The following is a 13,395-nucleotide window of genomic DNA, read 5'->3' on the forward strand; positions in this document are numbered from 1 at the left end:
AAAAATAAAAATGAACATACCACATACACACAAACACAGACAAACACACATGTAGACACACAAGGGTCCATTATGTGTTGGCAAAATGCTCCTGAGCTCTCCTGTCCATTGGAAGAACCTTATTGGTTAAGGGATGGGCTTTGTGCCCACTTGTGCAAGTTGTCCTAGTCTCTTGAGTTCTAACACAGATACAACTGGACAATGACACAGATAATAAAGGAGACAGATTTCATGAATGGTGTTATTGTTTGAATAAAAATGTCCCATTTGGCTCATATGTTTGAATACTTAGTCCCCAGTTAACATGATTTAGAGGTACGATATTGTTGGAGCTGGTATACCTTTGAGGGTGGGCTTTGAGGTTTTCATAATTCATGGCTTTGTCGGGTAGCTCTTATGGCTGTGCTTGTAGCTCACCATGTGATCTCTCAGTTACTGCTTTAGTACCATGTCTGCTCTTTTGTTCCTGCCATGATAGTAACAGAATTATCTTTGGGACTATAAGCCTTTAATTAAACAGGTTTTTTTTTTTTTAATTTCCTTGGCCTGCCCCTAGAGGCTTTGCATGTGTGGTTACTGTGTCATATATGTTTCAGTAGGCAGAAGAGAGGAGACAGTCTATGTCTATGCTCAGGGTTCTGACCTATGAACAGCTGAATGATTTGTAGCCTAAAATTCCATGAAAAGAACAAGCCTAAAACAACCACAAGTCTGGCTCCACACATGCAAGGACACTCTCCTAGGAGAAGGAGCAAGCCAGAGACTACAACAACCCTGCCTGGGACCACAGGCACCAAGCAGGAGTTGAGTTTCCGACAGATGATGCTCTCTTGAGACCACTTGGGCAGATCAGGTGAGGAGCAAGCCCAAAACAACCACCAGATTTGTGCCATGGGGACCCTGATAGGGAGCTAAACTGAGATATAGAACTAGCACTGTGTAGACATGGGGAGGGGAGCCGACTATGCCTGAGATGACCTCTGCCTGGTGCCAAAGTGGATGAGTGGGACATAGTACTCCTGAAACCACTTTTGAGATAACTTGAGACATGCTGATACCCCTGTTGCCAGTAAGAGAAGCAAGTAAATGCTGGAGAAATAGACAAGAAAAAGAAACAGAAGAATATGGGCACAATGAAGAGAGGCAGAACTGGAGACTTGAGAATAGTGATATGAATAGAAAGTGAGGTGGTGCCACCTCAGACCATGGTGGGGTCCTGGGCTGTGCTTCCACCATGGCTATATTTGGATTCATGTCCTTTTAGCAGCAGATGTCTGTTACCACCAAAGGCCAGGCAGGCATCTCTGGTCTGGGCTGCCTCCAGGGGACATGTTGATGCATAAGGGCTGTGCAGAACTGGCCTCACCTCTTACCCAGTCCTGGGGCATGAGAGCAGGAAAACTGTATCTGTCCCTAGCCAGATGTAGTGTGGGAGAACGAAAACACATAGCAGGAGCTACAGGTAAGCCAGGATAGAGGATAAGAGAATGGGGAGCTGGCCCTACCACTCTTATCTCATGTGGTAGCGTGGAAGAGAAAGAGATCCCCTCCTTTCCTTCGACCCCACACTATCTGTGGCAGGTGGGAGATCTGAACCTAGGGTGGTGAGAGCAAGCAAGCAGGCCCATGTACCTCATTAGGACAGCACAGTAGAACTAGACCTGGACCTGGGGGTTAATGTGAACCACCCAGCATGCCTTTGGGAAAACCAGCTTTGTCTCTTGTCTACTATGTAGTGGTATCTATCAGTGAGGATCCAGCCCCTCCCTTCTTCCCTCACCATTGATGATGGGTGGAGAGTTGGCCCTTATGGGACCTTGAGAGCAGGAAATCTGGCCCTGGGCTTCATCTACTGCAGCATTTGAGAGAGCTGGCCCTTATCTACACCTGAGCAACACCACAGAGGTGGTCCTAATGTGAGTAGGGTTTATGATCAATGACTTGAGAGCAGTAGGGTTGGTTGGCTCAGACCAGGTCAGGTACCTCTCAGGCCTAGATCCAGGGCTTTAAAATGGCCTTTCCTAACATCTATCACATTGATCAAATGCTGGAGTACATGAAGTAGTCTGACCTCTGGATCTCAAACTACAGGATCTCCATGACACTGGACAACAACAGGATATCCTACTGGAGTCCCAGTGAGTTTCCAGTATTGGTAGAGTGGCAGAAGGCAGAGGTCTCATACCAGATCAAGGAGTTATTTCAATGAACATTTCCAAGCAAAGAACTGTGGACAAAACAGAATTCTGTGAGACACACTGTGAAATACTATAGCTTCCACAGTGGATATGGTATGTAAAAAGTCTTATTAATAAAAGGCGTTTTTGATATTGAGACATGTCTATTCCTAGAGCACTTTGTTATACTTCAACGATAATGAACATAGAAGAAAAGAACCTTCATATGGAGTTTTACTCAAACATTGCAAGCTGCCACTTGCAAAAAGCTGTTTTTGCCTTAACTGCTGACAGTTACTGCCGTAATAGTGGATAAGCAGGAAACGAAGGAAATCAATTGTCATGCTTTGTCAATACAAGGTACATTAATCCTTCAATATTTCTCCATAAAAAAAAAAAAAAAGAGGCCAGGCCCAGGATAGCATTGTCAGGTTAAAATCACCCAGGATAGCATTGTCAGGTTAAATTCACTTAGAATCTACCCAGTTAAAACACCTGAAGCTTATAAATAAACATAAGACTCAATATCAATATTCAGCAAAAGAATGGGCATAGAAAGCCATACTTTTACAGTTAGAAACCAAATATGTATCCTCAACAAGACCAACAAGTTGGCAAGAAGTTGGCAAAAAAATTATAATTATGCTTCAAGTCATAATAATAGAAAAGTAACTAGGTCAAATAGTATAAATAGAGAGTATGAAACAACTACAGCGATATAGCTAATGCTGCACAGTGCCAGAAATTCAAGAATCTGAATAAAGTTCAAAGGTTATAAATGTCTTCATAATCTCCATAAGCTATAGCATAGTCAACCTTTAACATCTACCTGCCCAGGAGATAACATGCATCAGGCTGTGAGTAGCAGTTTATATGTTGAGGCCAGATATGATTACCAACAGCAAATTTCTTATCTGAGACGGTAGAAATTAGAAGAAATGTTTTGAAATTAATTAAAACAATAGAAACAGCAAAAACAGCAACAACAATTTTAAAAAAAATCAGCTGAAAACCTTATGTTTGGCTGAAGTAATTTTTATACATGAGGTATAAAATGAATACATCTGGGATAAGTAATTATTGAAATAACTCACAGGTACCAGATTACCTTTGAGGCATAATTACAGTGTTTTAACAACTTTGCTGCCCTTGTTGAGGACCCAGGTTATGTTTCTAACAGCAATGTGGTAACTGACAGTCAACCTTTATTCTAATTTAAGAGTTTTCATTTGAACTCATATTTTCATTTGAACTCTGAGGACATGGTCATACAAGTATTGTTTCACAACCAAACATGTAAACAGAACATTCATAGAAATAAACATAAAAGAGTGTTTTTAAATTCCAGCAGTTTGGAGGACGATATAGGCAGAGTTCTATGAATTTGAGACAAGTCTTATTTGCATAATGAATCATAAGTTAACTGAGGCCACATAGTAGAAACTTGACCTAAAGTAAACAAACATGCAAGCAAGCAAATAGAAGTATAAAACAGAGAAAAGTCTTAGCTGTGTCTAGTAGTTTATATCTATAACTCGAGAACTTGGGAGACTAAAACAAAATATCAGAAATACAAAGTTTTCAAAAAGCCTGACCTGTCTTTGACTCTGTCTCTAAAATGAGTGTGTGTACATGCACGCACACACACACACACACACATCCCACCACCACCACCACCACCAATCTCACCAAATACACAAATAAATAAATAAATAAAAAATCAAACAGTCAAATCAACAGACAGATAACTAGATAGATGTTAGATAGATGGATAGATAGATAGATAGATAGATAGATAGATGATAGATAGGTAGAGAGAGAGAGATATAGAGAGAGATTAGAGAGACAGAGAGATAGATACACAGACAGACAGACAATAAAAATTTTTCTGGCTTAGGCCTCAAAAACCTCCCTTAATGATATATTATCTGAAATGCCTGAGGCTTGAAGAGAGAATCAGGAGCATGATATGAGGCACAGCATCTCATCATCCAAAAGACAGAGAGATGAGCATGAGTGCTGAACTGCTGCTGGAAGAGCAGGAGCTTGTCAATTGCATGTGGTCCAAGCAGAAATTACGATTGTTTTTAAATAAATTGTAACCTTACAAGGTTCCTTGCTTTTATACAGTCATACTTCAACCCTCTGTGTATTCAAAATTGATACTGAGATAAGGTTCACATCATTTAATAGCTCAGACTACACACAAAGAGTGACACTTTTTCTGCAATCTGTGTCTATGAGTTTATCCCTGTGTGTGTGTGTGTGTGTGTGTGTGTGTGTGTGTGTGTGTGTGTCTGTGTGTGTGTGTGTGTGTGTTTATGTGTGTGGGTGGGTCACTATGTATAGCATACATATGTGTGAAGGTCAAAGATCAATCGTGAGTACAAATTTTCCAGCACTGCATGCTTTGCCTTTGAGACAAGATTTTCCAGTGACCTGTGCTGACTAGACAGATCTCCAGCACCCACATATTTCTACTTTTTCAAGAAAATATTAAAAGCATGCATCACTATGTGTGGCTTTATTTTTACGTGGATCCTGTAGCATACAACAAAAGTCCTCATGATTTCCAATTCCCAAAACACCCTTCCTCTAGATTTTTGATATTGACATAGGTTTATTTTCAATCTAATCTTAATGAAGGCAGTTATATACAAATATATAGTTTATAATATTTGGTATTTGAAATTAGTATCTTTAGACGTATATACAGAAAAGACAAATATATAACTCCTGATTCTATTTTATTTATTTTTATTTTTTATTGATTATTTTATTTATTTACATTTCAAATATTATCCCCCTTCCCAGTTTCCCCTCTGTAAACCCACTATCCCATCCCTCCTTTCCCCTGCTTCTATGAGGGTGCTCCCCCACCCACCCAAAGACTCCCACCTCACCGTCCTATCATTCCCCTACACTAATGCATCAATCCTTCAGAGGACCAAGAGCCTCTCCTCCCATTTATGCCAGATAAGGCCATCCTCTGCTATATGTGTAGCTGGAGCCATGCATCTCTCCATGTGTACTATTTGGTTGGTTGTTTATTTCCTGGGAAATCTGGGTGGTCTTGTTGATTGATATAGTTGTTTTTCCTACGGGGTTGGAAACCCCTTCAGCTCGTTCAGTCCTTCCCCTAACTCCTCCATTGGGGTCCCTGTGCTCAGTCCAATGGTGGTTGCAAGCATCTAAGATATTCCTATTAGTTTTAATTCTCTTATGTATTGAAAATTAAGATTAAGGTAAAATAAATGAAGATAAATCATTTTTCTGCTATTAAAAATATAAAGCCACTGTAATACACAGAAACGTATTCACCTGATCTGTGGAGTGTAACATTCAGTTAGGTCATTTGCACGAATATATCTTGACTAGATACAGGAAAGGGAAAGAGCATAGGGACAAAAACATAGACTTTCCCAAGTAGTACATACAGATAAGGGAGAAATGTACGCTAAAGGCAATACTTTATTCCTGAAAACCAGTTTGATATCCAGTACCAAAAGATTTGTTAAATCTACATAATCATTAATCTAGCAATTTCACTTTCAGAAATGGGAATATTTCTTTGAAAAAGAATATAACTTAGAAGAGTCAAAATCCATTTTTAATTTAAAATAAAGCACTCAAGAGTAGATGGGTTCTTAATTAAAAGGTGGCACTATGCTGTATCTAGCAGTCTTTTGTCAAGAGAATTAAATACTATCAAATGATAAGTAAAAAAATCCAATTAAATCAGCGCATTTGATATGATAATTTTATTTTACTACACCCACATTACAAGTCAGCTGTGTGGTAGAAGTATGAGGTCTGTTTGTTTTATGTAGACTCTTTGTAGAAACCATGGATGAATTTTAGGTGATTATTATATTAAACTACGATGGCTAAATGAAATAGTTTCATACTCAAGCATTAATTTTCACCAGTCTGTTATGTGAGTTTACCAAGCAGCTATGATGTGACCTGTTGTGTGTAGAGGATACCATCCAAAGTCATACAGAGGGACAGATATATGATTTGATAATTAAAGCATGTTAGTCCCATATGTAGCTTTGAGAATAATTATATAAAATTGTGTATATAATTATTTTAATGTTACCGATTATCCTAAGTAAAAATATATGATCCCAGCCAACCAGATAGTTCATTAAGTTTTGTCACATTTGATTTTTAGTATTTGCAAAATAATAATAATAAATAACACTGATGGACCTCATAGATATGGAAACTGATGTTCACACAGGTTTCTTAATGGCCAAGGCCAGATATTTCTAATTATCATCAGTTACTAAATTAACATCTTTCTGACTCATGATCAAATGTTTGTGGAGCAAAAACGAGGACTCAATAGATAGACCAAAAGTCATCTTCCAACCTATAGGGTGCAAAGTAAGGATGAAGTGCTGTGTTGTCTGAGAGAAAACTCTTGTTTCTGCCTGGCCCTTTACGGAACGAGTAAAGATCAAAGAGCAGAGAGAAATTTGTTGAGCAAACTCAATTACTTTCTGAACCTTACAACTTTCAATCTGTGATGTCTTGACTGAAGATGACCTCCACAGAGTCATGTTTTGAATAATGTAGGAAAGACAAGGTGTGGCTACATGGAAGGAGATATGTTATAAGAATCAAAGTTTAAGATTTCTTTTGACTTTTCTGTCACACCGTTCCCTATGTGTTCCCTTTTTCATCTCCTGGTTTGTATGAGATGTGAGTGACTGCCATCATGCCTATGCTCTACCCTCAGGAATCTCAACCCTCTGGAACCATAGGCCCAAGTAAATGTTTTAGTTGACTTGATCATGGAGTTTTATAACAGCAATTGAAACGTAATTAAGACAAAACAATCGCCAGTTGCTCAGTGTTGTAAAGTCAATCTGATTGTTGACAATTTCAGTTTCAAATTACTTTTTTATAGTCTCTGAATATCATTTTCTTTCTTCAAATGATAGGTATATAGATGTGGAACATACTGAAATTTGTGAATGATCCAGTGCTCATCAAGACAAAAATATTCTGCTGTCATCATGCCCTCTATTGCAATTCTGAATCATGCTAACCCACTTAAGTTATTGCTTCTGAAGCTTCTTCTATATATGAAGAACTCTTACTGAAATATGAAAGCCTTTTCTCTATACTAGTGGTTATTTATGGTATTTTTACTTTGTATTAACATGAGAATAGCACTAATACTAGATCTTGGGTATAGGATCCTTGAGGATAATCAAGTTTTATTCAGAATAGTTGTTGAAATGTTTAAGTGTCATTAATTCTTAAGCCAACAGGGAGTATGACAAAATCAAAGAAAAAAAAACCTTTCTATAAAAATGTTTCATCTGGTGAAGGAAGTCATCATTTTATAAAGTGTATATCCCATCAGCTTTAATTATGAGGATGAGAACAGTGAATGCATGAATTGTTTGGTTTTTTCTTATTTTAATGTGTCTTACCTCCAAATTACTGACTCACAAATTCAATCTTTTAAAATTACCTTTCAAATTATAAAGATAAATGTATTTAAATTAATCACTCTTATATAAACACATATGTATACATAAATAATAAGGCAAATTTTCAATGAGAAAATTATAGTACAGTATAGATTTTTAGTCTTTTTTAACCTATCTGAAACAAATATAAAGAAAATGGAAAATTTTTCTATTTGTTCACAACAATAAACATCTGTTTGCTGATATCGTAAAAACTGGGGACTTTTTGGGTAATATGTGCAGGTTGGGGTTTGAACAATATCCATCAAAATTGTACTTCTTTCCACTGAAAGTATTACTTTGAGTATCATATTTCTAATTGAAATTGTCTCACAGACTTGTATACAAGCCAGTCTGATGGAGGCATATTCTCAATTGCGAGTTCTTAGTCCCAAATAAATATAGCCTGCATTAAGTGGACAAAACATAAAAACACGGGCTGATTGGCATATATATATATATATATATATATATATATATATATATATATATATAAAATTGTGTGCGTGTGTGTGTATATATATTGGCTACAATGAGATCTTTAATTATAAGCAAAATGGTGCTCTGTGTTTGACTTCATACCATTCATTAATCAAATGCCCAGATCTTTATATTTAACAGGACTATAGAGATGACTGAATGTGTCATATTGAGTAAACAATCCAACATATGTAGCTGCCATTAGATCAACTAGTATAAATAAAACAGAAAACCAAAACCAAAAAGTAGGGATATGCTAGCCATTTTAACATTGCTGTGATAAAATATCCAGAGAAGAGCAACTTAAGAGGTATAAAGTGTTTCTTCTAGCTTAAGGCTTAAGAGATACACAACGCAGCATAATCTGTAGCATTGCAGCAGGTAAGCATGACATGGCACAGGAACAAGAAAAGACTCTGGCTTCCTGTGGGTTAGGTTAAAAAGCTTGGATGTCTTACCTCAGAGAAGAAAGTCCTCAGAGTCCTTCAGAGATTCTGGTGACTTCCTTCACCAGATGAAACATTTTATTAAAAAATTTTTTTCTTTGATTTTGTCAGACTCCCTGTTGGCTTATGAAGTATTGACACTTAAACATTTCAACAAGTATTCTGAATAAAACTTGATTATCGTCAAGGATCATATATCCAAGATGGGATATTGGTGCCATTCTCATGTTAATACAAAACAAAATCCTAAACATTCAATTTATCAAATGAAGATTCAGGAGCCAGAGGTTGTGGGAAAAGCCTGCCAGCTCTGAGGCAGAGAAAGAACCCAGGTGACCTTCCTCCTTAACCATTATCCCAAAAAGCAAAAGTTCCTTCTCCTTTTCCATGATATCTTAGGTATTCTTCAACTTGCAAAGTTTCCTTTCTCTTTCCTGAGTTTTCTTAATGTTCACTCCCTTTCAACTGATTGCTTTCTCTGATTCTTACCCTATCGTGGATTTTATTTAGTTCTTTTTTACAGAAATCTCTTGTCTTAAAGGTGTGTGCTTGGACTGAGCCCCACCACAACTACTTGTTTACAGTAATCAGAAAGCTCTTGGCCTAAAGCTGTCTGCTAGAGTTGAGTGAGACAACAATCAGGTCTCTCCAGTTCACAATCTTGGGGTTCGCAATACGGTCAAACATCCTGCAACAAGTTCTACCTTGTAGTTGTTCTCCAGCCTTCTCACATTGATACCAGCTAGGAAACAGTTGTCAAGCGTGAGAACCTGTGGTGGACGTTTTCTATTTAATTAAGGTCTCTGAGCACTGCAGTGAGTGTCTGAGAGTGTGTGGGAGACTTAGCTCTTCACTTGACTCTTCTTTTTCGGGTTATCCATGAACTAAACAACTGGAAGGCTTAGTAATTTACAAAGAGTCTAAATAACTTGTTTGGGAAAAACAAGTATAGTCAGACAGACTCTCTTCACAGTTAAGACCTTTCACTAATAAAATAGGGGGGAAGAACAGCTGAATGAAATTTAGAAAAAAAGGGAAGAAAAGGTGCAGAATATGAACCAGTGAAAAATAATAACAAACAATATATTCATTCAGTATTGGAACAAAAATGTAAGCATGTGTAATTCTTCTTAAACAAAAGGTTATGTAATTTATAAAACAACTGATTTTTCTCCTAAGACTGAAAAAATATACTTAAATAGAACAAGAAGTATGTATGTAATGTAAAAGTCTATTTTGGTAAAAAACAAATCAGAGCATGTTAGCAGTGAAGGTCTTAAAAACACTTTCCTTTAAGACTGAAGGATCAAGTAGATAACTATCTCCCTGAGATAAATTAGACCTGGTGCTATCTCGGCAGCAGAATAAATTTGATGCCATCCAAGCTCAATATTTAGTGATTTTCATTCTTCCTGTGCACAAAATTGGCTTAATTCAGAGATCTCTTCTATTGAAAATCTGGTATTTTGTGTAATTAAGAGAAATCCTTCAAAACTGAAAGCATTTTAAATAAGCCATTTGGCTTTAAGATCACACCAAAAACCAAACACAGCAGCTTCAGCTGAAATAACTCTTACAAGAGAAGATAAAATAATGCTTCCATTTTCCTGTCTTTTAAATCCGGTGGTAATAGCCTGTAATTATAGAGCACCTCTCTTCTATGGAGCTTAATGTGTTTTGCCGATGTTACCTCATTAATCCTTCCATGTTCCTTTTAAGGTAGGAATCATGGTCCTCATTATACAGATGGAGAACCTGAGGCACAGAGAAGTTAATTGGTTTGCCCAAGGTCACACAGCAAGTAAGTGACAAGGCTATGACTTCTGACTCATGGTCTAATCCCTTGCACACCAGGCCATTCAGCATTTTCCCACTGGGAAGAAAGAATACATTCATTTTTATCAAAGTTCAACTCCAGACTGCAAAATTCCTTGGGGCAAAGTTACATACTGCAATTTCACACCACAGTGTTGGCACAGTGTCAATTCACACAGAGGAGTTCTTGTACTGAGCTGCAAGGTTACTAATAAAAATAGAGAAGAAAAGACTCAAAAAGCACTTCTTTGCAGCGCCTGCATCTTTGCAGCTTACAGCACACAAGCTCTTTCTCAAACCGTGAGCCATGAGCATAAAAACTTGCAAATGTCAGATATGAAATTGTAAGGATCATAAATGCTTTGCAAAACCTTCCAAAGGTGATAAAACAAAAGCCTTAACTAGGTCGTTATAAACAGGTTTTATAGACATGCTTCATTTGTCTATGTGTGTGTGTGCTTTATTGATTCATCTACAACACACAGCCTCCTCTATCCCATCTTTGGAAAACATTCATAAATAAGCACTCTGATCCAAGCTGGATAAATAACCAGGACATTTAAAAGTTATCACTTCACAACAACAGCAAAGCACTATGTGCAGTCACTGTCTAATTGGCAAGATAAATCAGTGATTGTGTAAAATCTGAGGAACATAGCCCAGACATTAAAGTCCTCTGATTACTTGATATCTCAATTTTCTAGCTAGGAGAGCAGCACAGAATGCCATAGCTTTAGTGAATAAAGATGCAATAACAATATTCAACAGCCCATTTGTATCTTTTAGCTCAAAATTGGGGAGGATTCAGAGAAGGGCTAAAGTGTAGCTTTTTTATTCCAATATAATTGTCATTAATGGTATTTTTCTCTAGAGTATATCCCAGTAGAGAGTGGAATTCTAAATGGCATGAATGATCTGAAGATGTGATAATATTTCAGAAAAGCACAGCAAGAATCCTCTCCATGAAGTACCACCAGTGTTTAGAGGATGCCATCCTGCTGCTGGCTGTTCATATGCAAGTACGTAAAGCTAAACCTTGAGACCAATCCAGAAAATAGTGAAAAGTCATTGCATGTTTGTAGAATCGTGAAACTGCCCTGAAATGTTTATGTGTGTGATGCTGCAAAGTGAGGCTGTTGCAAGTTAGATGTGAAGAGTCTGTGCAAAAAAGATCACACATTGAAAGCTTGTTTCTCTTTGTGGAACTCTTCAGAACTGTGGCTTTGCAGTGTTGATTGGATCATGGAAAGGTCTGAATACAATAGATTCATTCATTGATAGATTAATAATAAGATTTAGTTCTTCAGAGAAGAAGTTTGGCTTGACCTCTAATTTTATTCATTTTAATAGAAGCAATCTTATCTAGAACCAGTGAATATGTTGAGAATTTTCTTCCCAAACATTTACATAAAGCTCACATATCAAAGTTACCCATGGATGTATATGCAATAGCATTTGGAGATAAGTCTCATTTTTGGTTGCTGATACTAGGTTTTGAAGATTTTAGTTTAAGATACATATGATTAATGTAGCATCTCAAGGAAGCAGTCATGTACATATATAACGGATGTTTTTATTTTGTTTTATATTAATTTTATTTATTCACATAACATTATGATTACAAGATGGATTTTTAAAACATATTTTACCATTAAATTACATTTTTTTTTGCTCTCAGACTTCACACCCAACTACTTATAGGATCAGACATATGTCTGAAAGAGACACAAGATTAGATTTTTTAAAATCATAAATGTCTGACATGACTATTTTAAACCATATTCACATCCCATGGAAGAGAAGATAGTAGGGGGATCTCTACAGGCCCTCACTTATACATAGACAGAATACATGCATGCTTTGTTTACAGTATTGACACAATGCATTCATATTTTTTCATCTAAGCACCTTCTTTGTTAATCTCAGAAATGAAACAATTATATAGAAAGTTGGATTTATACCTTTTTATGTTCTTGAATCTCCTCTTCCTATTATACATTCCATTAAATGAAACAAGTCTATACACTATAATAACAGCAGTCTACATTATCCCAGGACACTGAGATCTCTCAGTATTGAGCCATCAACCAGGTAGCATACTCTAGCTGATCCAAGGCTCCTCCTGACACATATAACAGCAGAGGACTACCTGGTCTAGCCTCAGAGAAGATGTGCCAAACTCTGGAGAAACTTGAGGCCACAGGGAGTGGGGCGACCTGGAGGGGATGGGAGCAGTGAAGACATACCAGGGACCTTTTACCAGCCCATATATGTATGCTCTCTGGTTGATTCTTAGTCTCTGTGAGCTCCAAGGGATCCGGGTTAATTGATATTGTTGGTCTTCCTATGGGGTTGCCATCCTCTTCAGCTCCTTCAGTCCTTGCCTTAACTTTTTCAAAGAAGTCTCCCACTTCAGTCCAATGGTTGGCTGTAAATATTTGCATATGTATCAGTTAGATGCTGGTAGGGTCTTTCACAGGACAACGTTGTATCTGTAAGTGCATCATAGCATTAGTAATACTGTCAGGGTTTGGTGCCCCACGACCTCCATGAAATGGGTCATAAGTTAGTCCAGTCACTGGATAGCCTTTCTTTCAGTCTCTGCTACAACTTGGTTTATGCATTTGTCTTAGACAAGAATAATTCTGGATCAGAAATTTTGACAGTGGGTTGGTATTTATGAAAAGAGAAGTCCAGTATAGTATCCTCCTCTCAGCATTTCATAGTTCTTACACTCCAACTATTTTCTTTCTGTTCTTAAACAACTTTATCTCATTCCTGTCTTGGGTTATTATAATTTACTACTTTTTAAACTGATAAAAATGTATATGTACATGTACATGTATATGTATATATGCTTATATATCTTATAAATATATACATGTATAATATGTACATATATGTGTATCTGCCTAGAATCGTCACATGACTTGTCATCCCCTTTTCTCAGACTTATCAAATATTATGTGTTTTTATATGCCTTTTCAA

General features: G+C 37.0%; 1 non-coding gene across 1 annotated transcript; it reads left to right on the top strand.

Annotated features, from left to right (window-relative positions):
• Window positions 1–545: 545 nt before the first annotated feature.
• LOC114611817 lies at window positions 546–677 on the top strand. Its single transcript, XR_003709896.1, has one exon. It is a non-coding gene; the product is annotated as a small nucleolar RNA SNORA17 (small nucleolar RNA).
• Window positions 678–13,395: the final 12,718 nt, after the last annotated feature.

This window comes from Grammomys surdaster, unplaced genomic scaffold, assembly GCF_004785775.1.
Source record: "Grammomys surdaster isolate TR1022 unplaced genomic scaffold, NIH_TR_1.0 126124, whole genome shotgun sequence".
Classification (NCBI taxonomy): Eukaryota; Metazoa; Chordata; class Mammalia; order Rodentia; family Muridae; genus Grammomys; species Grammomys surdaster.